The following is a 10,597-nucleotide window of genomic DNA, read 5'->3' as shown; positions in this document are numbered from 1 at the left end:
TCAGGTCTTCAGACTGTTCACACTGATCTCTGCACATGATTGGGATTTACTGTTGGGACCAGCAATGTGAACATAACTACCATTGTACAGATGTGGTGTGCAGACAGTTACTCACAAGCTCACAACATTAAACGAACAAATTTCTTTTTTTTTTTTAAAAAGGAGCAAATTATGTGCAAAACATGATTCATGTGTTCTGGGGTTAAACAAGTTTTGTTTTTGTAGAAAACTAAATCGAAAAACCAGACAGCATTGTGGGAAAGTGGATTATATTAGTCCACCACAAATCACATCTTAGTGTCACAATTTTTTTTTTTTTTAGTTTCCCAACTGATCAGAAGTTTAGCCAATTTACCTAATGTCACATTGTGCAAGCAGCATATATGAAGGGTTAAAAGCCCTTTTAACTTGGTCTCAGCAGTGTATGAAATAAAGCAGAGCCTTCGGTGTGATGCAACAACAAAGGGAATCCTTTTTTATACATATTTTTCTAGTTTCTTCTGTTCTGAAAGCACTTTTTTTTTTTTATATTTATTAATCTTTATATTCAATATAAACATATTTTATATTTCTATATCTGTATGAATTTTTTTTCACTTTAATAAAATGGTGAGCAATTGTCATGAAATCTTCATTTTCATAGATGAGAGGAGGCAGGGACCTGGATATGAGATATAAGCTCAGAAAAGGTTGAGAAGCACAGATTTAGCATGCCGGGACTCATTTACGGGCTACTGTTTAAGCAAAGTGCAGCTGAATGGGAAGTGAAAGTTAAACAGCTGTTGAACAACTGGGGATACACACCAGTAAGGCAAAACATCATGACAACACCTACATAATATGCTGTTTATGTATTACATACTATCAAGCCAACGTTGAACAGCAGAAACATAGATTTTTGCCAGATCCATGAAGTTGCTTTGTGCTGTCTGGCACTGGGATTGCACACCATTCTGAAATAATATGCATAATATTGTTCAATGCAATACCATTCAATTTCAATGATTATATAGCTCGCATAATAGATTACAAGAGCATATTTCAGTATATGTTTTTAATCTCGGGTGCATTAATGAGGCTCACACTGCTCTTCTGTACCTATATTCTTTTTGCAGAGCATGCATTATAGCAGAACGTGCTGTAATTGGAATGCAGCTCTCATCAATGTATTTGTTTATCCATGTTTTGGCACATGCTATTATTGCCGTAAAATTTCAGTAAGTTCAAGATGGTAATATTTCGGTATAAATATCACAAAATCCTGAAATTTTTTTGCACAACAAATATTCTGTATGTTAACCTTGGATTGGTGTCAACAAAGTTCTACAGTGTTTTATTCTTGCATCTATTGTACTTCCAAACCTCTTGCCTGCAAACAAAGCTGGGAGAAGTTATTGTATTGTTAGAAACCACAATAGTGAATATCCGGTGTATTTAATTTGGTCCTACAAGGTCCACAATCCAGCAGGTTTTTTTTTTTGTGTTCCTGCTTTAACACATCTGAATCAAACTAAATAAATCTAACAGCCTACCCGATTCTGCATGGTGACTCATTAACTTGAGTCAGCTGTGTTAAAGTAAGTATACATGGAAAACCTGCTGGATTGCAGCCCTCGTGGCACTAAACTGAGGACCCTGGTGTGTATTAACATTTCTCTTAACATTGTGAAGAATCATGTCAAAATCAGCAGACTTTAGGTTTAGTAAATCATGTTTTACTCCAGTGTTTGGTTAGGTTTCGGCAAAAGCACTTTCTCATGACAATGGTTTACTCCCAATCCTAATCCTGTGTGATAGCTGATTTGGGATTTTCGGCTCTTCTTCCATAAACTAATTCTAACTTTTATTCAAAACTGCATTGGACAGAATTTGGACTGAATGTAAGTGATATCATCTCCAAATGTAAATGATTTCGTCTTCAGGACATGTTCATGCCACGAAACCAAAATGTCTGGGACATCAATGATTCATCAGGCCGTGTTTAAGTTAATCTAAACGGTTTGTCACACATGGCAGCCTGCTTGAGTTGTTTGTGGTCGCCCCACTTCTTCTTAAGTGCAACACAGCAATTCTTAAGCCACCATCACAACGCCTCAGCACAGATTGGTCTCAGCCATGGTGGAAAAGTCATCAAAAGCTGTTACCACTGGTTCCAGATGCATTCCATTTAAGTATAGACATCCAGTGGAAATGTAATCTGAGTGTATGTGTGTGTGGTTATGTGAGTCTTTTTCTACCACTCAGGGAACTTGTGGAGAGTCCCCACAAGGAAATCCTGCATCAATTCAGACCAGATTACCGATCAGAGTGTGACCAATGTAAGAAAGCGCAGAGCGGAGTAATGCAGCCTAATGGCGAAACAAGCTGGGGAGTCTTTAATGGTAATGAATACACAATGTGAGCCCAAGGCTGGATGAAAAAAGGGAGGGTGGAGTGAGGGACTCGTGACCAGACTAGTAACGAGAGAAATAACCACCAGGTCTTGTTCACCATTCTCCACATGATAATGCATCTATATGCTAAGCTTTGCAGGGTTGTTTGCTTTTTTTGCTTGTGTCTTTGCTTGTAAGTTAAACCCATGACAATCCACATGGTGTCATGATTCATTCTGGGATCCTTCCAGCTGAAAACAACCATTTTAATTTCAGATCCAACTTTTTCTTTTATGGACAGACCAAGATGTTGCATATGAATGTGAACTGAAGCAGTTCTCCACTTATGTCAAGGCCCCGACATGCTTCCTATATCCTATTAGCTGCCTTCATTGCATTTCATGATATAAGAGGAGCAGCAGTCAGCCTTAGACCATATCTAACGTTGACAGATGTTTTACTTGTAAAGCAGTAATTGATGCCCGATACCAAGTTGCCAGGTTATATTCTGGCTAAATGTGTGTAAAAGGATTAAACGACAAAAGTTACAGATGATGGAGTGGTTCAGCCATAAAGTGCACAAAGTATTGGGTTTATTATTTCTGTCCATATAAATATTATATAGCTTCACCGGAAAACCGGAACAAACTAAATCAAAGGCTCGTATATGTGACAGTGTCCGACAGTGGAATAAGGTGACTTTTAACAAGCTACTGAAGCAGCTGAGAGGAAAACACAAGCAGAACATTGTTTGAGAAGAGGCTAAAGGTCATGGCAGCATGTTGAACATCTCCCAGCTTGTATATTTTCAGTGGTATTAAAATCCATTTGCATTTTTAGGTTTGATATTAAAGGCTAAATAATCATTTTTTGTAAAAATGATTTAAATATGTTCTTATCTGTTGCCCAGGATGGCAGGAACCTTTCATATTAGCAATACATCTTCCCCATCAACATTGGTGCACTGCGTAGCTCCTTACTCCTTCCTGGTTTCTTAACCAATAACATATGACTCCCCAAGGTTGCCAAGCAACAGCGCAGCTTTTGGTATTTTAGGTCCTAAAATAACCACAACCTGCACGCATGGAACCAAGTAAAAGAAGCAAATTAGACATAGTTTTAGCAGAACCTAAAAAGCCTTGACATCCTTCCAACATAGCAAAAAAGCAAAAGTGGCGTTAAAAAAAAAAAAAGATTAATATTGGAGAATCTTTTAAGGGGTGGAGAATACTGGGAGACTAGCCAAGTTTCTCCTCGACAGTTAAGCACTGGAATTTTGCTAAAGTTAACCAAAACGTTTAATTAATTTCCAAGCATTTTCATCCTCAGTACTTGCTAAATTGCCAAAATAAGTGTAAGTCACTTAAACAAGTGCACTTTTTTTTTCATTTCATGAAAAAAAAATTATGGGAAAAAAATTTAAATAAGTCCTCATTTTCAGTAACTTATACTTATTTTGACAAGAATCCTATGTCTACGAGGACAATTATGAGTCGATTTATTTTCCTTAACACATTTCATGCAGTTATAGCAAATAACAGCAGTCTCCATTTTAACAACAGCTGTTGTCAGGCCACCTTTTAGCAGCATCCAAGACCTTTGGAGGTTCCCCCCTAACCTTAAAATGAGGACAAATTCAAACCAAAGTCTAAGTTTTATACTTGTTAGATTTAAAGATGTCTGCATGATTATTTATTGCTGTTTAATTTGCCTTGCGGGAAGTAGTAAACAGAGCAGGCAACAGCTGAGCTTGTAATATTTCTCATTAAGTGTCCCTGTCTGTTGTGTGCACAGCCTTTCTGTCCCGATGTGACGGTTCTCAGCCTGTGTGTAACAAAGGCTTCCTTCAGCGACACTGCCAATAAAAACGGGAATTAAACATGATCAGAGTGGCTCTTCACCTTCTTCACATCCTCCCATGGAATCCCACAGAGACTCTCTGATAGCTGAGCATCTCTCTACGGCTGCCTCTCACTGACTTGTCCTGTCTTTATCGGCTCTTTTTCACTTATAAACAGGGCTTTATTGGGTGTCTACAATTTGTTGTTGACGTTACCAGTGAGCCATTAAGTGGCTAGCGGTTGTGCAGCAAAGTTGTGGTGCCACAAACAGCTGGGGCAAGCTGACAATGCTGGAAAGGAGCTGTATAAAAAAATATAAATAAGATTGTATATTCGCTGACAGTTATGATTTGAATTCTTGTTCTGATCTGTAAGACACAAGAAAGAAAAATTGATGAAAGTGGGACACTTCTGGTTCTCCACAACGTAAACGAGGACGATTCAACTTCGTCCCATGAGGGCTGGAGTCCGACAGGTTTTCAGTGTATCCCTGCTTCAACACACCTGACCCAAATTAAATGGATCCAATGGCCAATGAAGTTCCGCACAACAACTCATTAATTTGAATCCAGTCTTTTTGTTGCTGGGATAGGTTGAAAACCTGCCAGGTTGAACTGTAAACTGTTGAATAACCCTGACATAAACTGTGATCATCTAATAATCCTATCAGGTAGTTTTGATGCATAAACCAAAAAGTGACTTTGCAGCTCTGTTCCTTATTTAACAGCCACATATCTATCTATCTATCTATCTATCTATCTATCTATCTATCTATCTATCTATCTATCTATCTATCTATCTATCTATCTATCTGTCTATCTGTCTGTCTGTGTATACTAAGAACATAAAAAATAAATGACTAAATAGATAAATAACTAACAAAATGAAATAAATATCCCCACATCATCACACTACCACCAGCGGCCAGAACCATTGATGCAATTCTGAATGTTTCCAAGCTTTTAATGTATTTAGACTAATTTCTGATGCTACCATCAGAATATTGCAGCTGAAATGAATCCTTAACAAATAAGCCAATGCTTTTTTAATTTTCCTTTGTCCAGTTTTGGGGACCTTGTGTGAATTGTACCTTTTTTGGTTCATAGTTCATCTGATCAAGGCTAGATATATGTTGTAAGTTTAAAGATATTCTGCATACATTGGTTGTGAAAGCTGGCAATTTGGGTTGGTCTCAGGTAAAAAAAAAACAAAAAAAACGCCTATATCCAACTAATTTCTGACCAGTGTGCCCATTATCTTCCAACCTTTAATATCAATTGGGAATTATAGCAATTAACCAGGTGGACTTTATTTATTTATTTATTTATTTTGGTAATGTAGTATTTAATAGTCGGCCTTTTTGTTTTATCATTTCAAAGGCTGTTCTAAGTTTAAACAATTTTTTTTAATTTATGTGCAAAAAAAAAGAAAAAAGAAAAGAACCCCCCCCAAATGTTTTTATCAATTCCATCAGTCCCCTTGCACATTAGTGCTTTGTGTTTTCACTGTTTGAAACTTGTTTTGCTGGTGTTCCACCTGCACTCGGTCCAGTCTCCTCATTACTGACCATTCTCACCAGTCATCGATTCATTTCTCCAGCTATATGAACACCAGCTCTCCAGTCATTCATTGTCAGACCTCATAACTGCTTGCCTCCATTTCCCTCTGTCCCTTCCAAGGCCCCGACTCACACACCGACTTGGATTAATTCCCTACTTCTGACGCCTGCCTGTTTCTGGATTTTCCATAACTTGACTTCCTGGTTTTGGACTCCTTGGCTTTTTAACCCCTACCTGTCCTCTGGATCGCCTCTTTATAGTTCCTTCACCCTCAGCTTGGTGAGACCAACATCAACACCCTGTTTGTAAATAAACCTGTTCATAATCTTTGTCTCGAGGAGTCTGTTACATGTGGAGGTGATGGGTGATTATAATGCTCACTTGCTGTCTCACAGTTCCCATCTCACTGGTTCCAGAGAAAATGAACTCACTGTATCTTTTAATAAATTCAGGGTTTCTTTTTGATGCCAGGGATCTGGCAGGGTTTTGAATGAGAACAAGTTGTCTCAGTGTGTAGAATTGTGTCACAGCAGCATGCTTCAGTCGTGTTCATGTTCAGCAGGAATTCAAAACAACTTCATAAGCAATGTCAGGCTTCGTAAAGACTGAAATTGTGCATAATTTTATTTTTATGATGTAACGCTCTCTTTCCAGTCTGAGTTGGAAACCAACTTCTAAAAACTCATCTTTATTGTGTTGGAGTTTTAGAACTTAGTTATAACTCAGTACAAGGTATTTTTTCACCTCTTTGCCCATCATTTACCTTGTTGGAGCTGCTCACAGCTGACTCTGTTGAAACAAAACAACTTTTCCTACATGAACGGCAGCCTTGACATTTTCTTGAAATGTTTTGAATTTATTGCAAAGCAGCTGGATCTTTACAAGATCGTTTATACAAGCGAATCCATCATGTCAGGTTGTAACAAAAAGTTAGGACTAATTGTGTTATATGTCAGTAGCTGCAGACAGCTTTTATGAGAGACTGCAATCAAAACCTCACTGGCTCAGAGCAACAAATCCTCTGATGCATCAGGTTAGTTCGGGAAGTGTAACCCTTAACCGCTTAGTCCAATTAAGGGTCATAGGGAGCCGAAGCCTATCCCCCCTATCACTGAGTGAGAGGCAGGGTACACCCAAGATAGGTCGCCATCCCATTGCAGGGGGGACACAGAATGAAAAACTTGCTCTCAATCCCGGGGACAATTTAGAGTGACAAATTAAGCTAACATGCTGTCGCATCTAAACGTTTTATACACTCTGCCCATCATCTTGGTGACAATAAAGAAGTTTTTGTCCACCCAGAGCCGTCGGTCTGAGTGGTGTAACTAAGTGGCAACCTCCGGCAGTTAAAAGTGAAACCTATGCGGAAGTGCATAAAACTGCAGTTCCCCCTTCATCCACTAGGGGCTGGCTGCAAAACAGAGCAAATCTCCATAGACTCCCATGTTAAAAAGACTAACCTCACGGCAGAAACAAACATGTTTACAGCCTGGTTCAAAAATCCATTTTCGGTTTAATAGGTCAGGTTTACCTTCATGACAACTGTGGGGGGAGTGAATTTTTTTCTAACTCGCGCGTTTAAAAGTAATTTAATCTCGAAGTTCGGCATATTTAGGGGCGTCTCCTTTTGATTGACAGGTACCAATCTCTGGCTTCAAGTAAGAATAACGTAGAACAACTGCGGTTTTTAGCCATTTAACAACATGACTTAGCTTGAGTCTGCTTACCTCCGTTAGCTGGTTAGCTCCTGTTATCTCCGGGTTAGCTCGGTTAGCTCTTAGCTACAGAAAGTTCAGAGTACGCTCGATGTCAATCATCCACTATGACACTTACAGCCCCCCTCTCAGCTCCACCTCTTTAGCCATATTTGTATTTTCTGGGCGAGACGACACGCATGACGCTGCCAAGATGGCGATGGTAGGAACCGCCCACCGAGCTTCAATTCAGGTCTTCAGAAACCTATGGGTGACGTCACGGAGACTACGTCCATCTCTTTATATACAGTCTATGGGTGTAACACGCACACACAGGGGGAACATGCAAACTCCACACAAAAAAAGCCACTGTTTGAGCCCCCCCCAGCCGAGACTCAAACCAGCAACCTTCTTGTTGGGGCCACAGTGTTATACCCCTGAATTAGGGTAGAAAGAATCATGCGAGTGATTATTACTGCTTCCCTCATGCGGTGGGTTTATTGCAATGCAAAATACATATTTTATATTAAAAATGCAAAAGAAGTAATGAACAACCAGAAGACAACTGCTTAGTTTCCTGTAGCAAGGCACGCATTGAGGTAAAAAAAAAGTCAAAGATTTTGACTGTTTCTTGAAGCCTCTCTTAGCTGGAGGTAATCCACTAAAGGATGATTACCTTCCACACATGAGTCAGGTTGTCTCTGTGAGTGCAACCGCTTGTTGTCAAAACTGACCTAAAATGCACCTCGGTGCCTACACACTGGTCTGTTGGATCCAATCAGAACGTGCAAACCGTCCACTAAATTGATCCATTTCAACTCACATCTTGAGATTACATTCTACAATAGATTGGAATATAGAAGGGAGAAAACACATTACCGCGTTTTCCCTTTGTCAGCAGAGTGAAGGGAAAGCTGTTCACGCTGAGCCTGTTTAAGTCTGCTCTGCTGCGGAAATGGCAAAAACTTAATCGGTTTTCTGTCTCAGAACCGCAGAATGCATCGCAGATCAAAGAGCAGGAAAAGTTCACTCTGCTTGCTTCAGTATCTGTCCATGTTTTCTGAAACTGACCAAAAAGTAAACATTGAACACAGTTGCAGCCTGTTGCCTTGTGAGGAAATGAGACTTTGATCTGAGGTGAAAGGAAAATTGGACTCTCAGCACTTTATAGAGTTGAAGCTAGAGTTTACAGCTGCAGGGATTGTACAAACTGAGGCTAAAAATGACAAAATGAAGTTGGTTTTTTTTGCAAATTCTTTATATTCTTAAAGTATTGAGATAAAGGTAGCTGAGTTTTATCTAGACTGGTCTTCTTCCAGAGATCTAGCAACAACTTCTTCAGCAAGGTTTGCTAAAGAAGTTGTTTGCTTAACCTCTTTAGCAAACCTTATTCCTCTGTATTCCTCTCTCCCTGAGGTGCATTTCAGGGAAAGTCTTGCTTAAAAATCTTGTTTATTTCCATAAAGAGTGAATTCATGGAACGTACCATACTTCTTGTGCCATGGCTGGAGCTGAATGAGGCGAACATCCATAATTTTGACCATTCGAATGCATTCGTGCACAACACTCGCTGCATTTCCATTACATTTTTTTTCACAAAATAAGTTATATTTGTAAGTTTCGACAAACAATTGCAATTTGCAAGTGTTGCCATTGAGCAGTGTTTCGCGCATAAGCCTCAGTTTTCATAAAATCTCGTCTGTCTCGAGATTTTAGGAGAATTGCAGCTTGAGCAAAGTGACCATGCAGCAGTATTTTGGGGTTTTCTAGGTGCTGTGGAGTTTGCTACAGCTTTTCGAACCTTTTCTCCCTCATTTTATGTTCTAAAACGTGAAAATTCGCTGTTTGTTTCACACCCCGCCATCTTTACTGGAAATAAACTGGTCATGACCCCCCCCATGTCACATCCAGTGACATGTAAATAACAACCAAAAAATAAATAAACTGACAAATATTTGGAGAGAATCTTTAGATTCCTGAATTTTCACGCAGTAGACATTTTTCTAGTATGGAGAAAGGATGCTTGTCAGGTTTAGATGCTGTGTGAGATGAATTATTATGAATGCCACACACTCAAAAATAGAGGTACCAGCTTGTACCTAAAAAGGTACAAATGCTTGTCGCTGGGGGTGTACTCTTTTGAGAGACATTTCTGTACCCTTCAGTTCTGGTCTATTTTTGTACCTTATCAAGTTCAACCTCACCTTTTCAAGTTATGTTTTTCATCTTTTCACAGCATTAGGCCTGGTCCATGCCGCTTAGCAATATTATCTTATCTTTAATCTAGAAATAATCTTCAAAAACTCAAAATACTGACCAGACATACACTTAGTTTGCAGCATCTGACCTTCATTGTCTGGTGTAGTAAATGACTGTTAAGTAGTACTACTGTCATCACTCAACTCTGCTCTAGTTTGTAACATTACAGCCATTAACATTACATTTTTCAATGCTGCAGGAACCCTTATGGTCAAAATAGTAGAAATTTGTACTTTATGTCACTTTGAACCCTTTTTCGTACTCTGAAGGTGTGCTTCTGGTCTATTAAAGACAGTATTGTACTTTTGAGAGAACATTTCTTTAAAATGTACCTATAGGTACAGAAATGTCCTTATCTTGTACCTCTATTTTTGAGAGTGCAGTACCAAAGCCGGCTTATGATCGGCTTTGGTACGGCTTGTCAGGTGCGGCTCCATAGCTTGCAAATTACTTAATCATTCTGTTACTTCTTTCTCATTTATATGAAATTTAGGAAATGTATGTATTGCATGCAAACCAGCTCAACCTACATGAAATGTTCAGGGAGTCATGTTGATTTTAGTCATTTGCCAACAGCTTTAACTAGCTGCATTTAGCTTCTCCGATACAGCAAAGTAAGACACAGACATGTACTGCAATGTTCTGCAGCTCATCAGACATTTACTGCTATAGCTCTGAATTAATGCTGGCTGAAAGATATAAAAAAGTTCATTACATTTTACATGTTACATTACATGTTGTACAATTGTACAACAGGCAAAGAGCTAACTTAGCAGTCTAATAACACTGAGGCTAACAGAGAGAGGGAACATGAACAGAACATCAACACTGTTCTTTCTTCCAATGAGCAAATTCTTTTAGGTGGACTCGTG

Source organism: Telmatherina bonti (assembly GCF_933228915.1).
Source record: "Telmatherina bonti genome assembly, chromosome: 24".
Taxonomy (NCBI): Eukaryota; Metazoa; Chordata; class Actinopteri; order Atheriniformes; family Telmatherinidae; genus Telmatherina; species Telmatherina bonti.
The sequence above is the reverse complement of the archived record's forward strand: the minus strand, read 5'-3'. Positions refer to the sequence as shown.